Genomic DNA, 16,509 nt, shown 5'->3' with positions numbered 1-16,509 from the left:
GTGGATATTTTAACCCTTAAATACCTGAAGTTTCAAATTTGATACCGGGGTTATATATCGCATTGGGCGCCTACAATCGATTATATTTTAATATTTGGCTGTTTATATGTTACTAAATGTTTTTTTTTTTTTAAATAAATATATAAAAATATCGGTTTGATTTTTTTTTTTACTATTTTTCCCCATTAGTAAACACAGTACAGGGTACACTTATGTATTTTTTAATTTGAATTAAAAAAATCAGACTCTTAAAGGTTAAAGACCGATAACGATGTGATAACGATGATGATGTAAAGCGTAAGAATATAAATAGAAATCCGGATGCTTAATTTGTTAATTCCACGCTTTTGCGGCTATTCATAGACTTAATTCTTCGCACCAGTGGCTAAGTTAGGTTGGCGCCAGCGGCTTGCCCTTGCACTAACGTAAACGTTATTTGCTATTTACTAATGAACCCTATTCCGAATACGTTATAATCTAAATTTGCTTGTATTACATTCGAAGAATTACATTGTATTATTGCACACAGTTGCAAATGCTACATATTACAATTAAATTGGACCTTAACACAAGGGCATTGAGGTTGAATGTTGTGCGTTTTAACTGAAAGGTAATTGCAATTATTGCTAATTGCAGTCCCGGTAACGACTCGGTAATAAAGTTTGTTGTACCTATGCGTTGCTATGGCAACCGCGCATGTTACGAGTATTTGTTTAAAAAACCGATTGAACTTTTTGTTGTCTGTGGCCATAACCATAAATCTGCCACTAACAAACGACCGATAAATTCAGTTTTATTTATTTCTGGCAATGTTTGTATGGGAATAATTTAAAATTTTCATACGTCATAGATCGAAGCCTACATACCTTTCTAGTGAATACATTATTGAAAAAATTAGTAAAATTTATTTTTAAAACTTTCCTATGTACACATTATAATTTATTGTAATAACTACCGGCTTAACTTACATGTAATTTAGTTGAGAATGAGTAGCTCAAGACTAAGGGTCCCGAATGATCCCAAAACTAGTCAAGCTTTCCTGATCAAATTACACGTAAGTTGAATCGGTGGTTATTACATTGATATATTTTAAATATATAAGTAAATAGTTGCAATTTAATGTGATTCAGAATAAATATTATTCAATAACTTTTAACCGACTTTAGACGGAGGTTATAATATTATAATGTTACATAAGCGAGCCGATTCTATAAAAAGTATCTTTGGAATTAAAACGGTTAAACTGCCAATTTCCTCATATTAAGGCTACCTATGCCTAATACATAAATATATTATGTATTAGGCATAGGTAGGGGTGTGTAAAATATATTAATACCTATATATTTTATTTGCAATATCTATATACCGATACAATAAGGAGTACGTTAAAAGTCTGTTATCCAAAAAATAATAATGGATACCTAACAGATTTTTAACATATTCGAAAATAGATATCCAACCGATGTGGGTGATATCGAAATAGGTGATAGATAACCTTTTTCGATATCAAGGTTACAGGAACCTTATATCGGGGAGAAAGGGATTGTTAGTAATGGAAACTGAGAATCCCATTGCTAACAATATACCCAACCAGGTCGACCTCCTCGCCGTTCCCCCTGGAAACTATCGTGGTTAATTCCTGATGAATTCATCATGATGGGCTAACTGGCCTGTTTTCATTCTCATCTATCACCCTTCACTGGTGCTCCGCCAGCGTATCCCGTTAGCGAAGGCGGGGTTACCATACCATTGTCACCCATCAAAAAAATATAGGTATATAGATATCAGACCGGTTTACCATTTTACCCATGACTTATGTATTAAGGGGTATATTGCACTGTATTTGATACAATATATCATCATAATCCCATAACTTACCAGAGGGAGACTTTGTACAAAAGTCGTTTGCTTGGCCACCTCTGTTCCATTCGTGTTTCTACCGCGAAGCAGTTGTGTTTGCATGACTGTGTTTCGGTTTGAAGGGTGGGATATGGCAGTGAATTTACAGGGTACAGAGGGATAACACCTGAGTCCTCAGGAATGGCAACGCATGGGGGGTATCATGGGCGAAACAGTATACTCTGTTATGTCCATGGTACTACTCATGTCTATAGGCGACGGTTACCACTTTCCATCAGGTGGGCTGTCATCTTGTTTGCCATTCTCAATTGCATAAAATATATATAATCCAGTATTAAATACATTGTAACAAAACTAATTTAATAACGCAAAATAGCAATTAGCACTTAGTAACAATAATAAATATCCCTAGCATATCCGGATACGGTCTTTGCCATATTTATAAATAAACAATAATGTTGTAAATGCATTTACAATTATAATAAACGTCGTCAAAACAATCTAGTCAAAACATAAATTCGTATTAACAACAGTACTTGAACAATATTCCGTCGTTCACATTTGAAATTGTTGTGTTTGGATACACGTACATGTGGTATTTTAAAGTGGATTGAGACTAAGTACGCGAATCCTCGTTTTCCTCTACAACTTTTTTTTAAAGGGGATTGAGAGAGCATAATTCGCAAACAATTTTATACGTTGTTCTTTTAATTTAAATATCAGATTTTTTACTCTAGCACTTATTCTGAGCTATAAGATCGTTTAGTATAAATCTACTTTGAAATGTAAATTCGGATACGTTGACATGTGTTTATAACTTTCATCAGGAACAGTAAGCCACATCAGAAAAGATAAGATAATATTTGTTGTTCGCGTATTATACCTGCAGAATAAATAGATAGATAGATAGAGACTTTTTATTGTTTCCTCCAAAAGATTACAATAGTAAACTTATTATAAATATAAACAATTACAAGAAATAATCACAATGAGAAAACAATGGGCGACCTTATCGCTAAGAGCGATCTCTTCCAGGCAACCTTTAGATGGAGACTTATAGATAATGATCATTGATAACAAGATATGTTTGATAGCTCACAATGTCACTTCACAAGGTAGGTATTGGTATCTGTAATATTGTTGTTTTAGAGTCCCATCTAGTGTAGTAGAAAATTAGTTTTTCTTAGTCTAGTTAGGGTATTCTGCACTGTGCTATATGCTCCCGGATATTTCTTATTCGGTTTCTCCGTAGTTACCATATCTTTTTAATAAACCAGTTGATATATATTTTAATACATATTTGCGTGTTTCTCGTTAAAAAGGGTATTTTAGTTTTTATTTGCTTCTAGTTCATATATTGTTTGAAAATACAATAAATAATTATAATAAACAATTTGCTTAACAAAAACAAATCCAATAATTAATTCTTGATAAAACTTTACTCTGCTAGAATAAACAGCATCTGTATTTTTCGTCACCAAATTAATATGGGATCAAAACGGAAGTAAACTCTATCAAAAATATCAAAATCGATTCAATATTATCGTAATCGCGTACCTATTGTATGTGTATATTATATAAAAAAAATATGTACGAATTGAGAATCTGCTCCTTTTGGAAATGTCTTAAAAATATTTATTTATTGTCAATGAATAGAGTGTATCCAAATTTCGCCTTTCGCCCACTCCACTGCCCACGTCCCACTATGTTCAAGTGGGTGCGTAAGCGCATACAGTTTAGATCGGGACGTCTTAATTATTCCCAAAACGCCCACTGTTAACTGTTCCGTTTAACTTCGTGTTAAGTTGTAACTTGTGAAGTAACGTGTTATTAAGTTACCCTATTGAGGTATCGTTACAAATTAACTTTGGAGTACTTTTAACGTATCAGTGATGGTACGAACAGGTTTAGATTTTGAACTACTGGGATTAATTCTGGTGGTCTACCATGAAACAAAAATCCGAATTTTCGAGCTCAATTTCGTGTTTTTGTTCGTACCAAAATCGACCCAGTAAATGGAGCTTAACATTTTGTTCATCATAAATCCTATCCTAATAGTCCAGAAGAACGATATTTTAACATTTTTAATAATTTTAAATGGCATGTATTATGTAATTTTAACATGAAATTTCTGTTTCGTTCGTGCCCGAAATTTCGGAAAATATTTCATGGTAGGCCGTCTGATTCGAATATTATTCGAAACATAACCAAAGTTTCTAATAATTAACGAGATATGAACAGGCGTATTAAAAGGGTGGCCGGATATGTACATATGTTCCTTTTTTAAGGAGCCAAGCCTGATTAGCTGGATGAAATATAATTTAAATATACCAAAGACGTGTTATCAAAAATACGTAGGACATATAATTATTGAATTAAAAATTCATTAAATTTATACAAATATTATTTTATTTAAGTTATTATTTATATATTATTTAATATATTATGTGTGTGTGTGTGTGTGTGTGTGTGTGTATTGTATATGTAAATTTACTAACATTAGTTTTAACAATATTGTTACTAATAAATATTTAATGGACCAAAAAAGTCTGAAATAAAAATTGTTATTATTATTTCCAATTCTGATCTGATTTTGACTGTTATTTTTTAATTTAATAGAATTTAACCCTATGTTAGTTTCATATTCATTTTATTCCTAAAGATTGCCAGAAGAGAACTCTTGTAGAGTTAAGCTCGCCTTTGTACATTTGATTATCTCTGTCATATTTTTATGTATGATTAGTGTTTACAATAAAGTATAAATAAATAAATTGTCACTATTTTTTTTTTTTTTTTGATTTCTGAAGTTTTCTGAAATAATCTTTTTTAATGTTAGGTAATATTTAGAGATATAGAGAGATTTAAAGAAATTATTTCAAATCACAAAATTTATTTATGAATATTTTACTTATAATTATTTTCCTTAATGTTTTGTTCTGTTAATTTTCTTAATTATACAATACCTACTTGTACAACAATTAGTCCATTACCTTAAGGTTGTCTTGAAAAGATTGCTCTCAGCAATAAGACCGCCTTACAGTACTTATACAATTGTATCGTTGTGTTTGTAAATTGCCTTGCTTATTCCCTATATTGTATAATGCAAATAAAGTATACTCATTCATTCATTCAATTTTTCACATTTTTTTTAACATATTTACAAATTTTTATTCCAATCAATTTCGAAACGAATCGTACAGATAAATAAATCCAAATTTCGCTTTATAATATGGGCACAAAATATATATAATAATAAAATTAATAAGGCTTACTTTTATGGTATCTATGACTCACACACGAGATTTTCGCCATAAATATCTATTATTATGTGCGACATTGCATATTATATTTAGTGAAAGTCCACAACAGGGCTTCAGAGGCGAAAGCGATTTGTAAACATTGTTGTAAATTAACTAGCTATATAAGTTTATCGTCGTACAGTGTGTCAAGAGAGGTATTCATGACAGACACACAAATAACTAGGTACCTATATACGAATACACGTATCTAAACTAATAATACGAATATAAAGAGGTAAGACTTTATTTTTTAATTATTTGTTTATTATAGATTACTTAACAGATTATTTACCAAAGGGAGACTGTACAAAAGTCGTTTGCTTGGTCACCTCTGTCCAATTCATGTTTCTACCGTGAAGCAGTTGTGTTTGCATGGCTGTGTTTCGGTTTGAAGGGTGGGATATGGCAGTGAAATTATGGAGTACAGAGGAATAACACCTGAGTCCCTAGGAATGGCAACGCATGGGGTGTATCATAGGTGAAACAGTGTACTTTGTTATGTGCATGGTACTGCTCATGTCTATAGGTAAAGGTTACCATTTTTCATCAGGTGAGCCGTCAGCTTGTTTGCTATTCTAAGTTGCATAAAAAAATAGATAAATTCAAAAACTATTTACCGAGTTTAATTCTTTCACCTATAGAAAGCTGCATTATCAACGTGGAACAAGTGTATCTTATTCAGAAATAAAACCATGCGAAGCCGGGGCGTATCGCTAGTTATTTATAGTAAACTGATCCGGCAAATGTAGTTTTGCACCCTACAGCCACCTATCGGGTACTTTTTTTTATCAGGATAAAACTATTCTATCTGAGAAATAGGACAGTTTTATCTCAATAAAAAAAAAAGTTAAAACAAACAATACGTACACATTTACAAAATTTTATTATCATTAGTTGAACGATTTTGGGTGATTAGCATCAACAAATATCGTGACATGAGATTAAATTATATATATATATATATATAATTTAATCTCATGTCACGATATTTGTTGATGCTAATCACCCAAAATCGTTCAACTAATGATAATAAAATATATATATATATATATATATATATATATATATATATATATATATATATATATATATATATAGACTTTAAAAAAAATTCTGTCCTGGTAACTTAATAAATAATATCTCTTTAAATACAGAGTTCACAGATCTTAAATATGGGATAAAAGTAAAAATTATGGCAGTTACCATTTTTATTCATCGGAGACGGCGATTTTTATAATAACAATAATTTCACAGCGAAATAATTCCAACGCTGTTGCTTCTCCTAAAATATTGCTCCATGTTGCATTCTTGGTCGGCCCATTTTAAGAAACGAACTGTAGAATTGTACTGATTTATTGCTTACCAGATTAAAAACATAGTCGATATAAAACAAAATAAAATATAAAACACAAAATTATATCGTGCTACTTAAAAAATTATATCGTGACTGTGAAATCGAATAAAAAATAAAATATTACGTAGGGAAAACTTACCGTTTGTTACAAATAGGTTACCTTACAATACAGAGACCTCTTTGATTGAATATCGATATAAAGCGATAAAAAAAAAAACTAACTATTGGTGATGTCGCCTAAACACGTCATGTACGGTGATGGTAATTAGTAAATAAAGAGGGTTTTTTTTAACTGATGATAATGGAATGTAACCCCGACTGCGTTAACGGTATACACTGACGGGGCACCTGTGAGGGATGGTAGGTGAGAATGAAAAGGCAGGTCAATTAGCCTATCGTATTGAACAAATCTGGAATTCAGCACAATGGTTTCCAGGGCGGACCATGTGAAGGTCGACCTGACAGGGTCTAATGTATCCAGGTATACAGGGCCTAGCTAGTAATAGAACTAGGAGTCCGAATTACTAACAATCTCTTCCTCCCCTGGTACCGCTTTTACCGAAGTTCATTTAGGACTTTTTTTAAGGTATTTTAAAAAGAGTCTGTCTAAATATTATTAATCTATAATCAATAATAATGTCATAATTCGTAGTTATATAATGTAAATTAAATCATTCATTCATTCATTCTTAATTACATGGCAGACATGACACATTTCTTTTCCATAGATTGTGACACATTAGGCAGTTTAGAAAAGGTTTGGTCTCATAACCTTTAGCCTAAAACTGGGGCTGGATCTTTATTGTCGTTGAAAGAAGCCGTAGAGTGACGTAAACACGGTAACCCTGTTACCGCCGTATCTAATTGATTTTATGCCGACAGTTTATCGCCACAGAGGCATAAATGTCCCAACCGCGACATTTTGAACTAGTTAGTCGATTTGTATAATATATGTGTAATAATAATAAACTGAAAAGTGTTTCTGTCTATTTGTCTATGCACGCTGCAATGGAATTGGATCTGTACATTTAAGTTTAATTGTTTTATTCTAGTAAGAATTTACTCATTTATCTTGATATTACTTAATTTTTTTTTTATACAACTTAGAATGGCAAACAAGCTGACGGCCCACCTGATGGAAAGTGGTAACCGTCGCCTATAGACATGAGCAGTACCATGGACATAACAGAGTATACTGTTTCACCCATGATACCCCCCATGCGTTGCCATTCCTGAGGACTCAGGTGTTATTCCTCTGTACCTAGTAAATTCACGCCATATCCCACCCTTCAAACCGAAACACAACCATGCAAACACAACTGCTTCACGGTTGAAATACGAATGGGACAGAGGTACCCAAGCAATCAACTTTTGTACAAAGTCTCCCTCTTGTAAATTTTTTTACTGATATTTTTTTAATCGGTACCGATATATATCGGAGTGGTACCGATTTTTACTCACTGATATTACCGAATATTTTTTACCCAATATATATAATATTGGGATTCACTATTGATGGCAAAAAAGGTCATCGTCCATTTTGACTTCGTCCATACAAGTCGAATATCTATAGTAATTTCGATCGAGTTCTCCATATATTATGTATTGGATAATCAGTATTGAATTTATCCGTCATTTGGCCAATATATATATATATATATATATATATATATATATATATATATATATATATATATATATATATATATATATATATATATATATATATATATATATATATATATATATATATATATATATATATATATATATATATATATATATATATATATATATATATATATATATATATACTACAATACAATAGTTACTACAAAATATAGATATTGTATATGTAATAGTGACCCCACCCGCACTATCGGCATACACTGGCAGGGCACCAGTGACGGATGATAGATGAGGATGAAACAGGTCAGTTAGCCCATCGTGACGAATTCAACGAGAATTGTTCACGATGGTTTCCAGGGGGACCCACGTGGAGGTCGACCTGATAAGGCATATTGCTAGCAATGGGGCTGTCATACTCCATTGCTAACAATCCCTCCCCCCCCCCCTTCCATAGATATTGTAGTTACCCACTTCTAGTCCCAACTACAATAATAATTGCGTATAACACTGAATGATTAAATTTCAATATCCTCATTGAGTCGGTGCACGTGTGTCATCGTAAATAGGATTTTCTAATACGTCAACGCTATTAGGTACCTAACTAACTGTACCTGGGAGAAGGGATTATTAGTAATGGGGAGGTTAATCCCCATTGCTATCAATATACCTAATCAGGTCAAACTTGACGCGGTTCCCCCTAGAAACCATCATGACTAAATTTATTGTTGAATTCGTCACGATTGGCTAACTGACCTGCTTCATCCTCACCTATCATCTTTCACTGGTGCCCTGCCAGCGTATAGGTACCGTTTGCGCAGACGGAGTTCCCATTCTGCATATGAAGCATATACCTGTTTTGTCTCTCTTCTCACACTTATATGCCCAATTTAAGATTTCTTCTACGATTCTTTCACTTTCTTAAAATAACAATTAATGTATATAGATGTATATAGATAGATAGATAGATAAATAATTTATTTGCATTACTTACAGCACACAAACAGCAACAGACACAAATGCTGATACATGTAAAAAAAATAAAAAAAAAAAACAAAAACAAAATCATAATGCATGAAATTAGTAAAAATTTTTTTTTCTTCATGCGTGTGCCACGTATATAAATATATTTTATGCTGTAACTCAGTAACAAACATCTTCTTTCTTTTTAATTTAAAGAGTTTCCTCTTGTCGGTGCAACTAACATCTAAGTATGTATCTTTAATTAAAATTCAACTTTAAAATTTATAAGATTAGTACTTTTTTAATACCTTTTGAATGAATGAATGAATGGATGAATATTTATTTGCAAGAAATATAGTAAATATACAAGTAGATAAAATAATATTAAGTCCACATATTTCGCCACAAATAGGCGTACAAAATTTTAAATACTAAAATATTAAATTAACAATTCTTATATAACAAAACAATATGTCAATTACGATTTCATGTCAATTTTAATAATTATATTTAATAATAATGAAATGGAATATAGTACACCATTATTTCGTTTAGGTGTTATTCATTCATACGATTAGGTATATAAATATCATGACTTTGTAGATATCAACTTCTTATCAAAGTTTGAGATAAATATCAATTGCTTTTATAAGTCATATCAATGGTTTTAGTCATCGTACTTAGTAATATATAGCAAAGTGACAATCTAAAACGACTGCTACAAATGATTATTAGACAGTATTAGTACTAAAAAAGTGTAATGTTAAAAAAAAAAAGTGTAAGCTCGTGTGTAACCTTTTCGTGTTTGTTGCTATATTCATTCAATACGCCATCGACAATGTAAGTCGATTTTTAAATACACAATCATAATTTTAAGATATTTAATTTATTTGAATTAAGAACATTTTTGTTTTTTCAAAATTATTCATTTAGGTAACCAACATCATTTTTAACGAAAATAAATCTTATTTAAATTTTGTTTAAATAATGTACTTCTTGGCTGTTTTCACGAGTTTCTCTTTAAGACAATATCTCTTGTCAAATAAACTATATTTGATATTCATCGTTTGATTTTAAAATAATCTCTCACGGTCCAAATGCCACTAACATTAAACGAAATTGCATTCATACAACAGTGAATGAAGAAACATTAAATAAAATAAAAGTATTCATAAATTATTACACTATATACATGTATAAGTGTGTGTGTGTATGTGTGTGTGTGTGTGTTTGCGTGTGAGTGTGTGTGTGCGTGTGTGTGTACATATATAACAAACACTTCACAGATCGTGCTTTAATAAAAAAAAAACATCCGCTAAAAAAATACCTAAAATAAACAAGATAAAAAAAAAGAAAAGATCATCAACCGAAAGTAAAGTTTCAAAGAAAAAAGAAAATAGATGGTCATCGTGGCCGTGTAGCCATTTTGAGACCAATATTTCACTTAGTAACACGTTAAATATTATGGCTCACTTCCTGAGTGACAGTTTCCGATTAAAATTAATCGGATGCTATGTGTCATCGACATTCATATATGTTGTGATCGTCATCACTAATTGTACAGACAGACAGACTAATCTATATACATATAATAACATTATAATAATATAACTAGACGACGTCTGTACCTACATTTATGATATGTTTAAGGCAAAAATGTATGAGGGATCTTAGTAAGAGCAATAAAAGCCAAAACTATGCTTTTTTTAACTATCTGTATATATATAATATATATATATATATATATATATATATATATATATATATATATATATATATATATATATATATATATATATATATATATATATATATATATTAAAAAAAAACATTATAATATCACGGGAAAATTACCTTATGTTTCCGGTTGTGGGCCATCCATTCCTTTCCCGTGAGTGTAGGGAGAGGGTACAGGTGAGCGGGTACTTAGTTGTCGAGCGATGAGCTGCAGCGTCCTTCTTGGAACATCTGTGATTGCCAACCCGCCTGCCAGCGTAGCAACTGCTGACCCCCTCCCCCAAGCATTACCATTCCTCATGAATGGCAATGCATAAGTGTCATTGGCGCTGTGCATCTATAGGCAACGGTTAACACTTGAGGGGAAAGGGATTGTTAGTAATGGAGACTAAAAATCCTACTGCTAGCAATATACTCAACCAGGTCGACCTCCTCGTGGTTCCCCCTGGAAACTATCATGGTTAATTCCTGATGAATTCATCATGATAGGCTAACTGGCCTGTTCTCATTCTCATCGATCACCCTTCACTGGTGCTCCGCCAGCGTATCGCGTTAGCGCAGGCAGGGTTTTTTTTTAATGGATGATAATGGAATGGTAACCCCGCCTGCGCTAACGGTATACGCTGGCGGGGAACCAGTGATAGATGATAAGTGAGGATGAAAAGGCAGGTCAGTTAGCCCATCGTGCTGAATTCCAATACACTTGGAATTCAGCACGATGGTTTCCAGGGGAGACCACGGGGAGGTCGACCTGTTAGGGTATATTATTAGCAATGGAACTGATAATCCGCATTACTAACAACCCCTTCTCCCCCGCGCAAGCAGGGTTATCATTCCATTTTCATCCACCAAAAAAAAAACGGTTAACATTTTCGAATAAATGTGTCGTCAGCTTGTTTGCTATTAAAAGGTAACTACGACAATAAATACAAAATAACAGCAAAATGTAGGCTCGGATAAAAATATGCGAGACCGAGGCACCAATACGATGAGGTAACGAAAACGTGTCTACCGACAGAGTTGTTGGCCTCTTATATAAGTCTAGCTTGAAAATGCAGACAATATAAATATTAATATAAATTATATATATATATATATATATATATATATATATATCAGCCGTTAACTACCAACTGCTGAACATAGGCTGGGCATAGGCCCATAAAGGGAATTTTGCCAGTGTTTGCCAAGCTTGGCAAACAGTTTGGCTTTTGGTGATACTTTAAGAGGGATGCTGCTACCCATCACTGCACCATAAGCTCCCTTAATCGACTCATACGACACCCACGGGAAAAAAAAAGGTGGCCTATTCTTTATCAGAATAAAAATAATGTAGACTATACAGTAATCTATACTTATAATAAATCTGTAGAGAGGTCAATTCTGTACATGAAATATATTTCCAAAATAACTATCAGGGGGCGATTAGTGATCGATACTGGTGCCAAAAATGCAATCAGTAAAATTTTTGTCTGTCTGTCTGTATGTTCGTTATAGAAACAAAAACTACTCCACGGATTTTAACGAAACTTGGTACAATTATTCTTCATACTCCTGGCCAGGTTATAGTATACTTTTCATCACGCTACAATCAATAGGAGCAGAGCAGTAAAGGGAAATGTTGGGAAAATAGGAGAAGTTACTCCATTTTTAAGTTTCCGTCGCGTGTGCAGCCTTAATGGCCACTTTTTAAAATGTAAAAATATCCACCCGTGCGACGGCTGGACGGGCCGCTAGTAATACAATAAACTATGTTCTGCCCACTTTATTTTTTACAGAGGAACTCAATGACCTCTAAATTTGTTTCAAGCGTTCACCTCGGCGACCCCGTGTATTTATATAACAGCTGATAAGACACTTTGAACTGTACATTATATGTAATGAATGTCATTAATTACTGGCTAATTATATTATTTTTATTTAATATCAATAGAATCTTGCCGGTGGCAGAATGTTTTTTTTTTTTTGATGAAAACGGCAAAGGAATATGCTATTCGTTTGATGGTAACCTGTTACCACAGTCTGTAGACGCTTGCAATAGTCAAGTATTACGCTTGTGTCAGAGGGGAAGTCGCTGTTAGTATAGTAGAATCTCGATTATTAGAGAATCAAATAGACCTAGGAGTATTCCGTATAATCGAAAATCCGGATAATCGATTTCAAAGTCAGATCAAGCAAAAAACAATATTTTTTTTTTATTATGTAAAAGTTTTTACATACATATTGTATAAAGATTATGAGCTATAAAGATAATGGATTATATAATACCTATTTCCCCAATTAATACAGAATACCATTTTTAAATCTGTAATTAAAGCCGCAAATAATAAGTCCGGATAATCGAATATTCGGATAATCGAGATTCTACTCTAATGCGGTTGTTAGTGTCGTCCTACACTAGTATACATGTATACAGTTACAATTGCATTTTAATAAATAATAAAAAAAAAACACTACAAAAGAAAAAGTCTAATAGATTTATATCAAAATTATTATAAATTTAATGTATGATGGTCCATTAAATAGTAATTTTGCGAAATTATCAAATTAAAATGTTAGGTCAAGAGATAGAATTAGGAAATGATGCCCAAAATCGACCCCAGTGTAAAAACTAAACTAACAGACATGCTATTCTTTCAACAACATAATTAATTGATAATGAAGGTTGAAACCATTACAAAACATCTTGAATGGCAATTAAAAATATTACAGTATCAACACAGTTTAAAATCATCTCGGTTAATTTTCTTCTATCCTATTAAATATATTTTACTATTTTAAATTACTTATAAACTTTTACATTTAAACTTAATTATAAACTTTTGAGGTTAAGCTTCTAACTGTTAAACACAGAAATAATATTTTGTTGGAACCATTCTTGAGAATAACTTGCTATTGTGGCCTGGGAAAGTTAAATTTTTATTAGATCTACGGTAATCCTAGCTCATTTGCTAGAAACTGCACTTTCAAGCAATTTTGTGTTATTGTACACTATTTAGAAAGCAAACTGTGATTGAGTTTCAACACTTAGAATGAGGGTAAACGATTATATTTTATGACTAGTGTTTCTCACGGTTTCGCTCGCGCAGAGTCCGTTGTGACCCTCTACAATATTGAACCTATTGTATTAAAGTACGCTGGCGAGGCGGATACTAGATACTGAGTAGGATGCTAGGTACATATTTAGCTTCTAGTAGAGACTGGTCTGTTACGGAATACTGTGATCGATTGTAACTTTTTTTATTTTCTTTCTTTTTTTTTATCGATACGAAGTTTGTAATTGTCATTTTATCAATTCATAGTTTTTTGTAGTAAATTTAACGTTTATTTGAAAAAAGCAACGGCTGTTTCTTACCCGTTCTTCTCAGTTGAAATTGCATTCCGAACTAGGTGGTAGAAAAGAATACTCAAAAATGCGTATTATTTGAATAAAATTATTTTATTAGAACAAAAAGTATTGTTACATGATTATTCTTTGCATGATTTTTTTTTTATTGGCGAAATAAAATCAAGGTGATATAAATCATGTTCAAAATTAAAGGAAAAATAGTTAAAAAAAATTTGACAGCTACGTTTTGTTTTTTTTTTTTTGCAATGGAATGTCCAAAAAGGCATCCAGACACGATCAACTTAAACTGAATTTGGTCTTTAATATAATTTTTGGGCATTCAATGTTATGATGGAAATTTCGACCATTATGCAAAGAAGGATTAATACTAATGTAAGGACCTTGGGTAACGAGAATTTCTAAATTGGCTTCTTCAAGGATAGTAAGTCTTCATTCATAACGTCAGAGGCTCAAAAATAAATAGGTACCTATATTATTGTAGATGAATTTTATTTATTTTATATATTTTTACATTAATATCAGATCTAAGTAAAACAATGATTTTTTTTATTTTTTATTATTATTAATGAGCTGCACTAGTATACAGAGATTATTCCAGATTTACAAACTTAAATCTTAGTTATTAAAGAAATAAATAACAAAGAAATTGTTAATATCGTATGTTAGGAGAAAAGGGTTTGTTAGTAGCAGGGTCTAACTGCCTCCCTGCTAGCAATATACTCTATCAGGTCGAGCTCCACGCGATCTTCCCTGGAGACTGTCGTGGTTAATTCTTGTTAAAATGGTCACGATGGGCTAACTGACCTGCTTTCATCCTTACCTATCATCCCTCTCTAGTGCCCCGCAAGAATATAACTATAGCGCCGGCGGGAATACCATTATATATTTAGCCATTTAAAAAAATAGTGTATGTAATAATAAATAATATTTTTATAACTTTTAATAGAATACAAAAATACAATAAAACAAATTATGTCAACTTGCAATTTCCGTCCACACATTCTCCGATCCGATACGCAATTTTTAATGAATCAACCAACGTTCCCGCCTAAAAATAGCTCAAGTCACTGACAATTTGACAGATAACCTAAAATGGTTTGACAGCAACTGTCAATGCCTCGCGTGTCTGTAATTTGCAAATGGGTCCTAGGTACACCTGACTGATTGTTATTCTTATGACCACATGTGTATGAACGTAGAATAAATATTTTTAATTGACATAATGGACAGTTAGTTATACAACAATAGCTTGAATACCAGTATATAATTAGATTCATTTAAGTTACTTTTTATTATTCTCGTTTTTTTTTAAAAGCTTATCTGAATAATTCATCTTTAAATAATAATGAACAATAAAGAAAAATGCAATTACTGAGCAAAAAATCACAATGTTATTTTACGAATTAGCATCGTACTTATATTAAATGAAACTGTTACAATACAATAAAGTAAATAAATATTCATAGTGTCATTCATTTATTACAATTAGTAGGCTTATGGATTATCTAGTTAAATAATATTCAATTCGTACACAACTATTTAAACCTGCGTCTATTCAAAATATCATACATAGGTATCATAAAGTACTTAACCACTACTAAATACTACATAGTTATATCAAATTCAATAAACTAAGTGCAATATCATACAACTTTTTATTGTACGAAGTGACGCGTGCCTGATAATTGGTGTATAATTCAATTCGTTATTTAAATACATCCAAATCGCTGTTGCTGTTATAGTCATAAATGTAATAGATGCGCGTAGGAAATGTAACATACAGCCATAAATATGTTTTTTGTTATTCCTGTTCACAATAACGGTTATAACCGTTAACGAAGTGGTTTATTTTGACAGTTGTGTACGAATAACATTCTCATCAGCATGTAGGTGTATCTGTATGCTGATTTGCCGCCGCTGCGGCAAGTAAACCGTTGAATTGTTCTTGAGGATACAAGATTCATTGTTCGGGAATGTTTGTGTGGTAATATTTTTGTAACAATGTTTGCCAAATGTGAAATGTTGAATATTTTGAAAAAAATACATTACAATTGCTAGGGCTTTGGATTATCCAACTGAATCATTTTCAAGTTTATATACATATTTGCCGTATTTGTGGTTAACGCCGAAATTTTCAAAATCTTCGATATCATATATGTGCGCTGTCTATAAATGTAATTAATAACATTATCTGGATAAAAATACCATAATTATAAAATGTAAATGCAAGCCCTGTATATCAATTAATATTAATATTTGTGTTTAAACTGTTGATGTACCTTTTAAAATAAATAAATACATTATTAACTTAAAAATAATAT

The 16,509-nt window shown here is 31.9% G+C and overlaps 1 protein-coding gene across 3 annotated transcripts in view; it reads left to right on the top strand.

Moving 5' to 3' along the window:
- Positions 1–16,509, top strand: part of LOC113521732 (phospholipid phosphatase 2-like) — a 105,722-nt gene that overhangs the window by 27,050 nt on the left and 62,163 nt on the right. The window contains exon 1 of one of the 3 annotated variants that reach the window (XM_052899787.1): positions 9,778–9,942. The exons of the other annotated variants lie outside the window; for them this stretch is intronic. The gene's annotated coding sequence lies outside the window, so the exon portion shown is untranslated. Of the gene's footprint in view, positions 1–9,777; positions 9,943–16,509 lie in introns of those variants that run through there. 3 annotated transcript variants of the gene reach the window in all.

Source organism: Galleria mellonella, unplaced genomic scaffold (genome assembly GCF_026898425.1).
Source record: "Galleria mellonella isolate WM207_F2 unplaced genomic scaffold, CSIRO_AGI_GalMel_v1 utg63, whole genome shotgun sequence".
Lineage (NCBI taxonomy): Eukaryota > Metazoa > Arthropoda > Insecta > Lepidoptera > Pyralidae > Galleria > Galleria mellonella.
This window is presented reverse-complemented; position numbering and strand designations above follow the sequence as displayed.